Source organism: Octopus bimaculoides, chromosome 8, assembly GCF_046866305.1.
Source record: "Octopus bimaculoides isolate indiv1 chromosome 8, ASM4686630v1, whole genome shotgun sequence".
Taxonomy (NCBI): domain Eukaryota; kingdom Metazoa; phylum Mollusca; class Cephalopoda; order Octopoda; family Octopodidae; genus Octopus; species Octopus bimaculoides.
Genome location: NC_142935.1, coordinates 60,659,538 through 60,676,761, shown reverse-complemented (window position 1 = coordinate 60,676,761; position 17,224 = coordinate 60,659,538). Strand labels below are relative to the sequence as shown.

At 36.1% G+C, this 17,224-nt stretch overlaps 1 protein-coding gene across 5 annotated transcripts in view; it reads left to right on the top strand.

Moving 5' to 3' along the window:
* LOC149134423 (neprilysin-2-like) overlaps positions 1 to 17,224 on the top strand; it is a 332,072-nt gene that overhangs the window by 67,726 nt on the left and 247,122 nt on the right. The window lies entirely within an intron of this gene.

Sequence of the window (17,224 nt, the reverse complement as noted above, 5' to 3'; positions counted from 1 at the left end):
TTGTAATTTATTTTTTCCTTTTCAAACAAATAAACCTTTCTACTATAGTGCAGCCCTGAAATCTCTGGGAAGTGGATTAGTGAATTACATGGATCCCAGTGTTTCATTAGCACGTAATTTGTCGACACCAAAAGGATGAAAGGCAAAGTCGACCCCGTCGGAATTTGAACTTAGAACGTAAATACGGACGAAATAGCTCTAAATAATTTGTCCGGCATGCTAACGATTCTGCCACCTCACCATCTTTACGTTGAAACTAATTATGATTTCAAATTTTGGAACAAGGCCAGATATTTCGTGGGTGTGGGTAAGCAATTTGCCTGAAATGCTTACAATTCTGCCAGCTCGCCGCCTTAGATATTAAAAATGACATATAGTATACTTTTGCGCGGGCTTTTGATAGCAATCTAGTATTATTATCCACATAGAAGGCATTTCTTCAACATGCTCAGCATTTAGGAACCGTATACAATTCTTTCAGAGTGTAAGTACTATATGCAGACCTACATTGTCTAATATTTGCATCCATGTCATCGCACAGAAGAAAGTGAAGAAGAAATAAAACATTTTTTGGATCCTTCAGATTTGACGGACACTATTTTTAAAAATTTAATTTTTATTTAGTGTTTTCTACCGAAACACTTTAAAACTTCGTATACTTGTATATTTTGTCATACAGAACAGAGAAAAAATTTTATATTCGAAGTTATTTCATGTTAAAAGTTGTCGTATTTCGGTAATTTCAACCAGTCACTGAAGTCTATTGAGGTGAAAACAATTACTGCCGTTGTTTGTCAACAACAACTATCGGTGGTACTGTTATTTATGACATCGTTCGTGCGTTTGTACTGGTTTTAGCTTCAGGGTTTTAGGGTTAGGTTTATGAGTATTTTTGCCAAATTTGGTGAAAAATTTGTGGCGGTGTATTGAACAGATTTTCACCAAATTTGGCAAAAATATTCATAACTCTAACCCTAACCCTAAAACCCAAAACCCTAAAACACTAAAGCTAAAACCAGTACAAACGCACAAACAACGTCATAAATAACAGTACCGCCGATAGTTGTTATTGACAAACAACTGCAGTAATTTTATTCAAGGGAAAAGATCCCATTACACAACCAGAAGGTGTTGTTGACAAAACACAGCAGTAATTGTTTTCACCTCAATAGACGTCAGTGATTAGTTGAAATTATCGAAATACGACAACTTTGAACATGAAATAACTTCAAATATACAAACTTGTCTTAACAAGGCTAAGAGAAAAAGATGTTTTATATGACACATTCTACCAGTATCCCAAGTTTGAAAGTGTTCCGTTAGAAAACAAATGGTGTCCGCCAAATCAGAAGGATCCCATTTTTTCTCTTCAGAAATAATTTGCTTAGACTGCAGCAATCATTTTATGTTAAGATGCGTATATTATATAGAAAGATCATTCGCATTAGATTTATTTTTTATCTATCATCTCAGTGCCTTTGCTTCAATTTAATTAGCATTTTATTTTCGCTACCTCGTATATTTACCTGATTCAGAAAAATTATCCGCATACCCTGTATTGCTTTTAACAGTCTTACACAATGTATTTCACTTTCAATTTCATCATTCAAATTTCAATAAAAAAGCATACCGGTCATCTACTGCAATCTATTGCTGTTACTATACCTCACTGAAACTATGTACAGTCCAAAGGCGAATACTGTGGAGACGTAGACTCATTTCGATGCAAAATTCATTTTCAGTTTACACACCCTAAGTTTAATCACAGCACAATAGCATAAATACTTTATATGCGTCTCTCGACGTAAATCACATCTTTCTGCTATGGATTTTATGGGGCAATCAAGCTGCGTATATCGATTTTGATTTGTATATTAATAGAAATTTTAATTATGGGGAACCAAAAGCAAGACATTTCCTCTTTTTACGTAATTCAAAATGCTCTCATTACCATTATCACCACCACAACCATCCTCCTCCTCCTCCTCCTCCTCCTCATCATCATTAGTAGCAGCAGCAGCAGTTTTCAACATTTTCACCATCATCTCTATTAACACAGTCGTCGATATTATCAGCTCTGCTGCAATCATCAGTATCCTCGTCAACATAATAACCATCTTAATCATCCTCCTTATCATCCTGATCAACATCACCCCGACCTCCACCACCATTAGAATCACCCCCATCATTCTCAAAATTATCATCGCAATAAATCATCTTTATCGTCGTCATTATCATCATAACTATCGTTACATAACCATATCCAAAATAACAATGTCGTAATATATCATCATCATAAAACTATCCAAAACAAGGAGAATAATTACAGCGATAAATATAAGCGTCAACATTCTGCTCACATTATCTCTATCACCATTTTCCTCTCTTTCATCGATCATCTTAAACAGCATACCTAATTCACTTGATCCCTTACAAACGATAAGCGCTCAACATTCTACTCATTACTATGTATCTTACAAAAAAATTATTTATTGCATTTTAAGCTAAATATCGATCTCAGATTTTAGCACAAGTCCAGCAATTTCGGGGAGGGGATAAATCGATTATACCATGTCCAATGTACTTTATTTACATTATTTACAATTGACGGACATTTCTCCACATCATGTTTGTTGTTAACACAACGTTTCGGCTGATATACCCTCCAGCCTTCATCAGGTGTCTTGGGAAAATTTCGAATCTGGGTTCTCATTCCTAAGGTATTTTCGAAGTTATTATTATTATTATTCTATTGTGTCTGGGGAGAGTCATTTTATTTTTGTGCCATATAATTTAACACACTCATCGGTAAAACTTCCACTTATTTCTTACTTTTATTTTCTTCAATTTTTCCTTGCGTCTTGCAACCTTTTCAATAGTTTGGACTCTGTCCGTTATTTACACAACGTTCCTTTTTGTCTGTTTGTGCGCATGTATGTGGGCTAATGTGCGAGTGTGTGTGTATGTGTGTGTGTGTGTGTGTGTGTGCCTATGCATGCATACATGTATGTATGTATATGTATGCATGTGTGTGTATGTATATACGTGTGTGTATGCAAATGTATATATGTCTGTATGTATGTATTCTGCATATTCATGTGCTTGCATGTCCGTGTTTGTGTGATTTTATGTATGTGTGTGTGTGCGCGTGTGTTTTTATATGTATGCACCTCTGTCTCCTTCTATGTGCATGTCTGAGTGCGTGTGTGTGTGTGTTTTGCAACTATGTACCATGTTTCTATCTATGGATGTGCATCTCCATATGTGTGGACTCGTGTCTCTATATGTGTCCTTGTGTGAACTAAAGTGTGTGTGTTTATATGGACATGTGTTTCAGTCTCCATTTACGTATGTGTGCTTGTCTGTTTATATAACCTATGTACATATCCGTCTTTATGTTGATCTGTTTATTTTCATATCCATATGCTTACACACATGTGCGTATACACATATATACATTCACCCACATACATACGCTCACACACACATACGTACATCTATCTACATAACAACCCACTATCTATTCTACTCTACCTGTGTAAACTGTGGGCGTGGGGGCATGATATCTACTATGTATATTTCCTATTTAGTATTGGAGAAGTTTCATTTATAAGGAAGTACACTTATAGCGTTGTGTCTGTTGAGTGCTTGGATAAGATGTGGACGTCAAGTTGACCCAAGTTGCCTCTATGATGGTCTTAAGCATGCTGGTAGTGTATGGAGGACTGTTTTTTGTCATCATATTGTCTCAGATGTTCGTTTAGTCGTTTCGCAATGCTTCTAGATGTCTCCCCATGTATGTCATGTTCATGTCCTTACAAGCAACGTCTATGCATCTTATGCTGTAAACTACATTTCTAGTTTTATAGTTAAATGCAAGGGTTAACCCCACATACCATGCAGTTATCATTGGTGCATATGGTATTCTCAAAGGGGCACGCCCTACATAGTTGTGATCTGACGGAGTTCCCTGGATTTTCATCAATCTTAATGTTGAGTTTAGACTCCTTCAGAGCTTTTCTAAATCTATGGGCTAGTTCTCCATGGGCTGTGACCTCTAGAAACATCACTCTTTGATATTTGTGAGTTTTATACCACGTGTTCACCCTGTTTACTTTGTCACAAGTTCTTTGTATCCTATTCCATTCTTTATTTCTATATCTAGGGCTGGTAACCCTGGTATCATTACGTATAATGTTATCTAATTTCTTTCTAGACCCCTCTATACCCGAACCCCATCTCTCAGATAATATCCAGAGAACTGCATGTGGTGCATGAAGTTCTGTATGAAATTCATGCATCGCATGCAGTTCTCTGTATATGATCAGAAAGATGGGGTTCGTGTATAGAGGGGCGGGGGGGGGGGGGGCTAGAAAGAAATTCGATAACATTATGCTTAATGATACCATTGGTGCCTGCTCTAGATATAGAAACAAAGAATGGAATAGGATACAAAGAACTTGTGACAAAGCAAACAGGGCGAACACGAGGTATAAAACTGATAAATATCAAGGAGTGTTGTTTCTAGAGGCCACAGCCCATGGAAAACTAGCCCGTAGATTTAGAAAAGCTCGGAAGGAGACCAAACTCAACATTAAGATTGTTGTAAAGCCATATCACAACTATATAGGACGTATACCTTCTCAGAATTCCATATGCACCAATGATGACTGCATGGTATGTAGGATTAGCCCTGGCATTAACTATAGAACTAGAAATGTAGTTTACAAGATATGATGCATAGAAGGTGCTTGTAAAGACGTTAACCTGGCATTCATAGAGGCGAAATCTAGAAGCATTGCGGAACGACTAAATGAATATCTGAGACAATATGATGAAAAAAAACAGTCCTCCATACACATGACAATATGACCATATGCGCGCACACACTTTACTTCACACATCCATACATACAAACATGGTACAAAACACACTAACACTTACTCATGCACGTACACACAAGAAGACAGAGGTGCATACATATACAAACACATGCACACACACACACATACATAAAGATACACAAACACGGACATGCAAGCACATGAATATGTAGAATACATACATACAGATGCAGACATACAGACATATATACATATGCATACACACATATATACATACATACACATAAATACATACATACATACATGCATGCATACATGCATGCATAGGTACACACAGACACACTGACCCACACACATGCGCACAAACAGACAAAAAGGAACGCAATGTAAATAACGGATTGAGAACAAACTATTGAAAAGAATGTAATGCGCAACGGAAATTTTAGGAAAATATGAATAAATGGAAATTTTACCGGTGATTGTGTTAGATTATAAGGCACAAAAAGGAAATGACTCTCCCCAAACATAATAGAATATGCTTCAACACACGAACTCGCATAAAGAATCATGCTAACCAAATCCAAAACGAATCATTACTATTCAGGTCACTGCCTGGTATCGAAATAGGAATCTTGGAGTTAGTATCCCGTGCCCTTAACCACTACACCATATGCATGTGGGCCATTCTGGAGTGAATTTTAGGGTTCAGGAAAATACGTAGTAATGAGTTGAATGTTGAATGTTGATCTTTTGTAAGGGATCAAGTGAATTAGGAAAGTTGATACAGGCGATAAATAAGAAAGAGAAAAATGGTGATGGAGATAATGTAAGCAGAATTTTGAAGATTATATTTGTCGCTATAATTATTCTCCTTGTTTTGGGGGATGATATGTTTGGATATTATGGTGATGATATATTTGGATATTGTTATTTCGGATATTGTTAGGAATAATACCTTAGGTATGAGAACACAGGTTCGAAATTTCCCCAAGACACCTGATGAAGCCTGGAGGGTATATCAGCCGAAAAAATGTGTTAACAACAAACAAGATGAAGACAAATATTCGTCAAATGTAAATAATGTAAATAATATACATAATTCTTCATCTCTTAAATATGGAACTGTACCATATCCAATGTTCAACTCTTTTCTCATTAGGCAGAATTGATTAAACTTTAAACCTCAGTAACAGTTTTCTCCATTTTTTTTCTGGAACAAACAAATAACAAAATCTTATTTAATGCCGAAACTAATTTCAATGTATCAAATTTGAAAATTTGGGGGTTATTTTAGAATTCAAGAATATGTGACAGTAATAACACACTACAAATACACACACACACACACACACACACACACACACACACACACACATTTACAAACATATATACTAGTAACCAAGCGTTTAAAATTGTGTATTGTTGATACGTGTGTGTTTGTGTGTGTTTGTGTGTGTGTGCGTGTGTGTGTGTGTGTGTGTGTGTGTGGGCGTGTGTGTGTTTGTGTGTGTGTGTGTGCGTGTGTGTGTGTGCGTGTGTGTGTGTGTGTGTGTGCGCCTGTGAGTGAATGTTTCTTTGAATTGGACAGCTGAAAAGCTATATATACCTGAGTCATCCCATAAGTTCTGTCCGAATTTTGAATAAAGAAAACAAGTGATCAAATGTAATATTTAATGGAAAATTTAATCATCAATGTACTTTCCCTGCCTGATTATCTATGACTTCATTCCATCTGTTTACAAGCTTTTGAATGCCATCAATGCAAAACCCTTTTGGTTTCAAAGCAAAGAGCTCTGAAATGTCAGCTTCGAAATCCTTCTGGCTTGCGAAAGCTATGTCCCCCAAATGATTCTGTAAACTATGAAACAAATGATAGTTTGAAGGAGCAAGGTCGGGAGAATAACGCGACCTTTATTGTTATGGTTGACGACCAATCGGGTTTGTATTTTGCTTTGTTATCATTGAGGCATTACGAGCTTGGACGTTGACATTAGGGGACAAATTTGTCTGTATAGGCTTCACTTTTTAAGACAAGACCGCCTCCGATATCTCTGAATGAAAAACAGTGCTCGTAAAGTAAAATTTAAGGCTAACAGGTATGTAGTCGTCTCTATTATTTTGTTGATAGATTTATCTCCGGGTATAGGTTTTGTGGTGATTTTAAACTTACTAATTGTTCACTCTGTGTTAGTAGGAAAAATGGAAAACTTAAATCGTTTTGTTATTTTTTTTTTGCTTCGTTTGTGACAGTGCTTTCATATGCTTGTATGTGTACATTGTAAACTTCACGTAGTTGTGTAAACATTGGGATGTATGTGTAATCCTATGGTTATTAAAATGTATATGTGATTGTGTAGACATTCGAGTGTATGCGTAATTAATCAATTTATGTACGTATTGTTTAGTTGCACTTATATTTTATAATTTGTAATCTTTCCGATCTTGATTTCACATGTGTCTATCGCCCATGTTTCACTGAGACTTCGTGCATGGAAGAAACTGTGCTTTGTATGGCAGTAAAATTTTACTTTGTAATTATTTTCGTTAATAGTCCGCTTCCTTCAAGTCTTCCACAAGTTCCTTTATCCCATACCACTGATGTTATTAGATTAGCTTTGTTTTTGAATGGAGAGCCCGGATTTAGCCCATCGATGTTGTTATTGAGCACATAGCTCTTCCTGATTATTATTATCATTATTATTATTATTAATATTATTATTATCATTACTATTATTATTAGTGTTGTTGTTGTTGTTGTTGTTGTTGTTGTTGTTGCTGTTATTCAGGGTGCGAGCTGACATGATCGTTAGCACGCCGGGTGAAAGGCTTAACCGTATTTCATATTCGACTGAGTCGACTACTTTTCATATTTTCGCGTATCTTCTGCTATAATCATCTGTTATAATGATACGCTTGTCAGCCAGAGAGGAACGCGACCTTGCTGCAGGCAGTCATCGAGTTGCGCAATGATACATTCTTCAACTGTGACATGTTCTTCAGTCAATAGCCTTATACTCCATCCGGACATTGTCCTTTTAAATTTACTATTCGTTTATACGTCTTTTTCTGTGTCAAAATTAACTCTTGTCTCGGTAGCGTTGCAAGTTGCTTTTCCATCTTTGTTAGTCACTCTACGCTTTCTTTATATCTCGTCTGCTAGCTCCTTAAAATTCTTTTATATCTTCTGCATTTGAGAACAGTTCCTGGTGTTGGCATCCGTGTATTTCCTCAAAAAGACGCTTTCCATTTGATTGGAGTAATCATTTCAGTTCGAAACGTTTGCATTTAGCCTCATATTCTTTCAACTTGGCCTTTAATGCTGTCACCTTTTGCATGAATTCTTCATGTACCCTTTTGTTGTCCCCTTTCTGATTACAATCTCATTCTTGAGCTCCCGTTACCTTATCCTATTCAATTTCCCCAGGTTATTCGATGTCTTTCCTTGCTTCATTCGTATTCTCTTCCACCGGTTTGGTTCTTACTTTTCATTTCCTTTTTATTCTTCAGTTTTTCGTAGTCCACTATGTTAGATACGACATTAACAGCAGCTGTCTTTAGCTCGTTTTGTCTCACTGATGTTTCTCTTTTAATCAAGCTTAAAATGTCATTTATTTTGACTCCGGCTTTCCTCATCCTTTTTTTCTATCCATATATCTTATATTTGGAGGTACTTCATCAGGCATTTTACCTAGCAACATCTCTAAAATCTCCTCTTCATCATTCTAGTGCTGTGCAGTACTCACTGTTACTTGTGTAAGAGGATCATCTGCACTAGTTACTTCATAACTATTCTCTGATATTCTGTGATTTCCATCATTTTTATATTCTGATCACTTACTCCTACATTACTGCCTTCTACTATTGCTGTTTCACTCGAATTCTGCTCATTTCTTTCATCTTTCACCGAATGTCTTCAGTCTCTACTCGCGTACTCCATTTCTTCCTGTCGATTAATCTTACTTGGTCTCTCTGTCGCTGGGCAGCTGTATCAATGTCTTATTGTTCATCCCGTGTTCTAGTCAAACCGCCGTTCTATTACTATATAGTTTGCGTCTGTTTCGCATTTAATAGCTTTCCTTATGCACTTTTGACTGCAATCGATCTTTGTCCTGATGAATAGCTTCATGGCGACCTGCTAGAGTCTGATCAGATATTGTCTGCCTGCTGTGCGCGACACCTTCAGTCTTCAAGAGTTCATCCCCGTTAGAGCAATTGTAATTATTATTTAAGCTTGACATCACACATTTAGAAGTAGAATTTGTAAGGTTGCGCAATCACCAATATTTTTACCGTGACATCTTCATTAAATGTGCTAATAGCAATGGCTCTGAGATTCCACACCGTACCATCGTATACACTGTTTTTCTTGCCGGTCTCGTTCACTCCATTGTATATCTTTGTATTTGACATACTCACTCCTCAGAATTTTAGTGTTGAGGTGATACACGTACTCTTGGGGAATTTCCGACCAAGATTTAAGAGACCCTCTTCCCGTAATATATGTTTAATCCTGCCAGACGCAAAACTGGTATTTTTAGGTCTCGCAGTGGGCTTACAGGTACTAACTTTTTCCAAAAGTGAGCTGAAGGTAGTCGCAGTTAAGGGTAAGTTTGTTCTTTCCACGTCGTGCTGCCACAGCCGGATAAGTTTCATGCCAAACCCACAGTTCCAGGCAAATATCATTTCTACAGCTTCACCTGCAATACTTCCGTGGTTCCAGGCTGTGTTCTCTTTTTGTTGCTGGGGTAGTACAAAGTCTGTCCCGTATTATCTTGCACCAGCCTGTATTAGTAGAGGATGTGTTTGCATTTCTTTTTTGTGTAATTATTTTTGTATATTGAGTTGTGTGCGTAAGGTGCATATTTCAGAGTTACCTCCCTTAGGTACAACTCGTTGATAAGAGTAAAAAAAAAATCGTAACATCGATGTCTGAGATGTACATTGCGGGGTATTTAATCGTGAATGAAAATATTTAATAAGATCAAAATTGGTTATGCGTGCATATTTAGACATGTTCTGTATTTTGCGATGAATAATTTTTTTTTATTCATGTTTAGTGAGTTCGATGGGCATTTCTTCATCGCTCGTTTTATATTTTTGTTCGTTATTCGATGCTCTAAGTTTAAGTAACTCAGTCTCAATTTCAGTTTCTCAAGGGCTAATTACTCCCTAAGTTTTCTTTGTTGTATGGGTTCTTCTGGAATTCGTTTGAATTGTAATATGCGTGGTAAATTTTAAGACTTTTGGACCAAAAATGTGGCTTTTAACTAAATGTGCTGACATTGGTTTATTTTCGTTTTGGTAATGATGCTTTCTCAAAGTTGTTTGTGAAAATTGAGTGCAAAGTTGTGCATATTTCTTTCAAATTTGGACTAACCTTCTCTGTAGATTGTCTTCTCTGTTCAATTTCAGTTTCTTCTCGGGTGCGGTAATTTACTCCATCGATATTTTTAGTTAGAGTAAATAAATTTGACTTGATTTCTTTTAACTCCTACAATATGTCCTCGTTGGCAATTTTATCCGATGTGTTTGTGGTAAGTTTCTGCGGCATTTTACGTTCCACGTATGACAAATAATAGTAACAAAAAGAGAGGAAGTTACACCAACATTCCACATGACTGTGGAATAAAACCAAACAAATTCTGGTTGGAAAAGTATCCCGAAGTACTTCCGGGAAGCATAAATGAGGTCTTTATGATTGATGTTTTAAAATTTATACTTCAGAAAAATTATTTCCTATTTGATGACACCTACTATCGTCAAAAATGCGGAATTGCGATGAGAACGAAAGCAGCTTCTGTTCTTGCGAACCTAATAATGGGTTATTTTGAATTCACCATATATGAAGTAACATTGCAAAAATATGGTTATTCATTTCACCCTAATATAAGAGGAAACTGGAAAAGACATCCGGATGACTGTTTTATCATTTGGAAGGAGACCATTGATAAACTGTTGGAATTTAAATCAACACTAAACGGCATAAACTATAACATTCATTTCACAATGGAATATGGCAAAGAACTGCTTCCATTTTGGGATATTATGATTAAAAAAATGTCAACAAACAAATTATAACTGACATCTATCATAAACTAACAGACTAGAAGCAATATCACCTGTTTAGCTCATGCCAGCCGAAACTCATCAAAGTAAATGTCTCCTTTAATTTGGCAAAAAGGTTTTGCACAAAAGTCACTAACAGAACTATTCGGGACTTTCGTGCTCAAGACCTCAGAACAACACAACTGAAAAACAATATCTACCCTCACTCATAAACGATAGAATTAAGCGTGCCGTGAAATTAGACATGACAACACTAACACACAACAAATCATAACACCACACCTCATCTCAAAACACTCTTGTATATATCAAATGACAACCCTAGAATAACTGAGGCATACAATACTATTGTGCTATATCTCCCTTTACTAACTAGAGATCCAAAAATTAACAACATACTGAAAACACATAAATTCATCAAATGCAAAAGCGACACAAATCACTACTGATACTTCTAGCAAATGCGAAGCTTTATACAACAACCGCGAAACTAATGGTTAACAAATGCCGGCGCCCAGACTGTGGAACATGCCACAACCTACTTGAAGGGTTAGATTTCCTTTTCAAACAAGGGGAGAGGTTCACAAATGAAACCAGCCTCACTTGTACCCCTGAGAATCTAATTTATGTTATGGGTTGCTCAAGTTGCGGAAATAACTATATAGGACAGAAATGTATGAAATTTTGACGGAAAACCACTCTACCGAAAGAGGCAATCTGGTTCCTGCAGTACAGACAGATTCTTTTAAGTGAAAACATAGAGATGTGCAGGTAACATCCAACCAAATTTTAGTTTTCCTCTTGTACCTGTGTAAAGATACAATTTCTATAGAAGAACGTTTAAATAAAGAAAATTTCAATATCATTGCAGTTCACTTTGTCGAGAAAGGGAAGAAAATTTCAAAGTAGAGGTACAATTAAAATAATGATATATGTATGTATATATATATATATATATATATATTATATATATATTATTATTATTATTATTATTATTATTATTATTATTCAGAAGTTTTATTTTTATAACGTGCTTTCACTTCACTACCGAGCGCAGCTCTGTGTGCCTTGGGTATGTGCTGTGGTTTGCTGTGATGCTCTTATGGTTACTGTATTGAAAGAGTTTTACGTAGGATGTGTGCAGTGCTCAGTAGTGCAATTTTCTGTATGTTATATATATTTGTAAGTCCTGGTGTTTTTGTTATGTATTTGTCTGAATATTTTTTTATTATACCTAAGGCACCTACTATGATAGGAATTGTTTCTGTTTTTAGATTCCACATTCGAGTTATCTCTATTTCCAGGTCTTTGTATTTTGAAAGTTTTTCCATTTCTTTTAGAGAAACGTTGTCATCTGCTGGTATTGATACATCAATTAGAAAATGCATTTTTTTTCTTCATGATCTTTGACAACTATATCTGGTCTATTGGCCTTAATTTCTCTATCTGTGTGTATTGGCATATCCCAGAGTATGGTTGCTTTCTCGTTTTCTGTGACCTTTTCTGGCGTGTGTTTATACCATCTTTTTTTCTATTGTCATTCCATAGTGTTGGCATAGCTTCCAGTGTATATAGGTCCCAGCACTGTCGTGTCTGTGAATATAATCCTTCTTAGCCAGGACTGGGCAGCCAGACATAATATGATTTATTGTTTCTTGTCCATCTCCACATATTCTACAGTTACTTGTTATATTTCTTTTCATTATGTGTTTTTGGTAATTTCTGGTGGGGAGGCTTTGGTCTTGTGCAGCAATTAAAAATCCTTCAGTTTCTGCTTTGAGTCCTGAGCGTCTCAGCCATTGTTGGGATTTTTCTCTGTCTATTTCTTTCGCTTTTAGTTTAGCCTAGTATTTACCATGTAGGGGCTTTTCTTGCCATCGTTTTATCATGGTCCGTTGCTGTTCTAGTTTTAGTTTGGATTTCATTTGTTTTATAGCTTTTGTTGTTTCTTCTTCATCATCTTCTTCTTCTTCTTCTTCTTCGTATTTGTTAGGTAGATTGATTTCTTGTTTGTATTTGTCAGCTTCCTTAAATACTGAAAACAGTTTTTTGTTTTGCTCGTGTTTTGTGGCTATTTGTATTAGTTTTCCTTGCTTCTGGAGTAGGTATTTTTTTAGTCCTATGATGGTTATTTTATAATAGTTTTCCAGCTGTATAAGACTCCTGCCACCTTCTGTGCGTTGTATATATAGCCTTTCTATGTCAGATTGTGGGTGCTGCATCCTATATCCTGTTATTATTTTTCTTGTCTTCCTGTCTATTTTAGATAGTTCGTTTAGTGTCCAGTTAAGGATGTTGTAGCTGTAGCTTATAATTGGGACAGCTAAAGTGTTGATACCCATTATCTTGTTTTTAGCATTGAGCTCTGTTTTTAGTATTGATCTAACTCGTCTATAGTACTCTTTCTTTATTTTTTCTTTCATATGTGTATGTTGTATCCTATCTAGTTCATTGACTTCTAAATACTTGTATGGTTGGCTTTCGTCTAGTTCTCTTATTTCATTGGCTTTATCTAGTGTTATATTGCTGCTTTTAACTAATTTTCCTATTTTCAGGGTTGCTTTGGCACATTTTTCTAATCCGAATTTCATATCTATTTCCTTGGTAAAGCCGTGTATTGTCTGTAGTAGTGTTTCTAGCTCTTCGTCGTTTTTAGCATATAATTTTAGGTCATCCATATATAGAAGGTGGCTGACTGTTTTTCCGTAGCATTTGAAACCGCATCCAGTTCTATTTAGCAATTCAGTTAAAGGTGTGAGTGCCAGACAGAACAGGAGTGGAGAGAGCGTGTCTCCCAGGAATATTCCCCTTCTAATGGGGATGGCTTTCGTTTTCACAAGTCCCTCTTTTGTTTCGAGCTGTACCACTGTCTGCCATTTGTTCATTTAGTGCCTTATGTATTTTATGATAATGGGTGCCACCTTGTTTATGGCTAGTGTTTCCAGAATCCACGTGTGGGGAACACTGTCGAAAACCTTTTGGTAGTCCACCCAGGCCATACTGAGGCCTTTCTTCTTTCTGCGGCTGTCTTCAGTTATGGCTTTATTGATCAATAATTGATCTTTACAGCCGTATGAGCCCTTGCAGCATCCCTTCTGCTCTTCTGGAAACAGGTTGTTATTTTCCAGGTGTTTACTCAATCTCTGCGATATTATTGCAGTAAAGGCTTTGTCGATCGTAAGGAGACAGGTTATAGGTCTATAGTTTTGTGTTATTATTATTATTATTATTATTATTAATATCATATATCAAATAGTGTACATTTAAGCACAAGAGAAACTACCTTAAACAGGTAGATAGGTAGATTTACACGGTAGAAGAAGCAGTTAAAACGACCAAAACCACATTTAGGAGCACTTTCGAAGGGAATGAAGGATAAAAACTTTTACCTTGTCATTTCTTTACGGTCATACTTAATTTTGAATTTTATTTAGCATATATATATATATATATATATATATATATATATATATATATATATTATAGTTGTTATAGTTACGCTAGCGCCTGCCAAATAAACACCAACAATTTGATCTCTTTGAAAGTGGGATAGACCTGTCGTTTAATGAATTTTAATCATATTTTTCTCATGACATCTGAAAATAAACAGCAAGTTTAGCAAAACGTATTAAGCAACACTTTATATATATATTATATATATATATAAAGAAAGAAACACGAAATTCTGCGGTGACATGTTAGAGATAGTGACCGTCAATCTTCGTACTTAATGTATATATGTATATCAAACTATGATGTCTCTCTGTCTCTCAGTAAATACGCGTATGTGTGTGTGTGTGTGTGTGTGTGTGTGTGTGCGTGTGTCTGTCTGTGTGAGTATAAGAGGGCGCACGACCTACTGATCAGGGTATTTTGCTCACGATCGCCAGGTCGTGACTTCTACAACTGGTCAGTGTTTTTTTTTTCTTCTTGGAGGGAATGTGGAAATGTACAGCACATGCATTTGTTCGCAATAAGCAAATCCTCTGCGTAGGTTCTTCAGTTGAAGCTGATCACTCGTAGCATGTTTTCGATGAGAGAGTCCATGATATACGTATATATATATATATATATATATATATATATATATTTGATGGTCTCTCTTATCAGAAAATTAAAGAATATATATACAAATCGAGCCAGTACTTATTTTGTTAAGCCTCGTACTCTCTCTCTCTCTCTCTCTCTCTCTCTCTCTCTCTCTCTCTCTCTCACACACACACACACACACACACACACACACACACACACACACACACACACACATACACATGTATATTTATGCAATCGCAGCGTCATAGTCTGTGAAAGATTTGGGGGATCATTCTGTGCAATGAAGCATCATATATGTACATTACGAAGATGGCAGAAAACTGCACGCAACTGACATAATGGATAATAATGTTCTTCAAGACAAGAGACCAAAAAGTTATGTTTAGCCTGGGGAGGACCTTTATTCGCACCCGCCTGGACTTCTGCTCTTAGCTATGTTCACTACATAGAATTCCCTGCCTAGAACTTACAGCCTCAGCTTCTATTTGATGACGGAATACACAAGGAATGGACATGATAACACATCACCTAGGATTTACCAGAAACAGCTTTAAGGCAAGCAATAATTAATTAATTAATTAATCAATCAATTGCTTCAAATTCCCCTTACTATGATCAAATACTCCAAATGTCTTCAAATACCCGTCCCTCCTTGGCTTTTATAATCCTTTATCCTCTAACATATACCTGCTAAGTCGGAATTCTACGACAGATTCCTAGTTCCAGCGTCATATGTGAACATGTAAATTAGCGGATGGTCAGTCATAGCACTCACACAGCGAACCTATATGTTTAGACCACTAATGAACTAAAGACCTGATACTCTTTCACTCTTTTCCTCTCTGTCTCTGTCTCTGTCTCTGTCTCTGTCTCTGTCTCTCTCTCTCTGTCTCTCTGTCTCTCTCTCTCTCTCTCTCTCTCTCTCTCTCTCTCTCTATATATATATATATATATATATATATATATATATATATAAATATGTATGTATATACATACATACATACATACATACATATATATATATATATATATATATATATATATATATATATATATATACATGCAGGTGTTGGACGTAGCCTCATAGCATCATAATTTTGAAATATCTATAAAACCGTCAAAAGCTTGTTTATTTTATGTTTTCTTTTTATTCCTTATTAGTGTATCTTAATATGTTTTGCTAAAATTACTGTTTCTTTTAGGATATCATCACAAAAAAGATTAAAATTGATTAAATGACAGATCTATCGGACTTTCATGGAGGTCAATTGTTGGTGCTCGTATGGCTAGCGCTAGCGTAACTAAAACAACCAAAATCTTTGGTGTATCAAGAACTACTGTCTTAAAGTAATGACAACCTTTGAGAAGGAGGGAAGCACATCCTCGCCGAAACAAAACTCCGTAAGAAAACAAAAAAGTTTCAGATGGAGACCGTCGGACTCTTACACGAATTGTTAGAAAGGATCATAAAAGTACAGCTCCCTGAATTACTGCCGATTTTAATTACCAACTCGAAAATCCAGTTTCCACAAAAAACTGTTCGTTGGGAGCTGCACGAAGGCGGATTTCACGAGAGGGCTGCAATCAGAAAACCACTACTTTGAAAACAAATGTCACAAAGCATTTAAAGTGGACTAATATCCTACAGAATTGGTCCCTAAAGCAGTGGAAGAATGCTATTTTCTCGCACAAGTCATCTTTTCCCTTACTTCCCAATATACTTGTGGTTACAGCAAAAAGAAGCATTTGACCCAGACTGCCTTCTTTCAACTGCTAAATATGGAGGAGGATCTGTGATGATCAGTGGGTAGTGGGGTTTATCATGGAAAAGACTATTTAAGCATTTTATCTGATTAAATTGATCCAATGGTTTCGGAATTGTTTCCGGGGGGAAACGCAATCGTTCAGGATGATAATGTACCAATTCACACAGCTAAAGTTGTTACTGAATGGCACAAGGAGCATTCTAGTGAATTTGAACATCTTATCTGGCAACAGCAGTCCCCAGATCTCAATAATTTTGAACATAGATGGTGCATTTTAGAAAAACAAATAGGGAATCGATATCCTCTACCATCATCACTACAAGAACTGGAAACTGATTTAGCTGAAGAATGGAAAAAAATTTCTTTGGAAACAATTCAAACTTTGTATGAGTCCATACCTTGTAGAATTCAAGCTGTAATTACTGACAAAGTCGGTCCTACCTTATATTACAATAAATTTGTTTCAAATTTTAAGGTGTTTCCATTATTTTGTCC